This window comes from Pteropus vampyrus, unplaced genomic scaffold (genome assembly GCF_000151845.1).
Source record: "Pteropus vampyrus isolate Shadow unplaced genomic scaffold, Pvam_2.0 Scaffold4, whole genome shotgun sequence".
NCBI classification, from domain to species: Eukaryota; Metazoa; Chordata; class Mammalia; order Chiroptera; family Pteropodidae; genus Pteropus; species Pteropus vampyrus.
The window spans coordinates 2,786,121-2,786,846 of NW_011888785.1; the positions used below are offsets into that span (position 1 = coordinate 2,786,121).

Below are 726 nucleotides of genomic sequence, written 5' to 3' on the forward strand. Positions count from 1 at the left end.
TGGAATTGTCTATTCAAATAGAAAATTAATTTCCATGCACAGCTGGAAATACCACATTGGCAAGCAAGGAAAACATCAAACACCAGTAGATTAAATAAAAAGTGGAAGAACTATAAAGACTCAACAAAATAGAACTTGTTCAGTAAGATAGTTATATGAAAACAGCTTTTTGCTTGTTTATTGAACATATGACTATGTCTTTTAAAGTGAAGAAGCAACAATCAAGGAAGATTTCGATCCCAAGAAACAATGAGGGGATTATATCATTCAACAAGTTTTTCTAGTGTTGTATGAAAGTACTCCCCTTGACAGGGTGAAAGAGATACTTAAGCTTCCAAAACATATACATGGTTAGGACATTGCCACCTATTTCGTGGCATCTAACCATGTTTGTTTGTTTTTCACTATCTTCCTAAAGAGGGATTTTGGTGAGAGTTGTACAGCAATGTGAATGTATTTAATGCCATTAAAGCGTACGCTCAAAAGGTTTAAAATGTTAAATTTGATGTTATATATATTTTACCACAGAAAAAAATTTGAATAATATACAAAAAGCTCTTATAAATCAATAACAAAATGGAACAGTCTAGAAGAAAATTGGGCAAAGGGCACAAACAGAAAATCAAAACAGGGGTGGAAAAGCCAATAAATATATGGAAAAAAATGTACAAAACCATTAATAATCAAGAATGAAAGTAAAAATGGTTAAGGTATCATGTTTAATCA

At 31.3% G+C, this 726-nt stretch overlaps 1 pseudogene; it reads left to right on the forward strand.

Moving 5' to 3' along the window:
* Window positions 1–283: 283 nt before the first annotated feature.
* On the forward strand, window positions 284–396 carry LOC111743270 (annotated as a pseudogene).
* The last annotated feature ends 330 nt before the right edge of the window (window positions 397–726 follow it).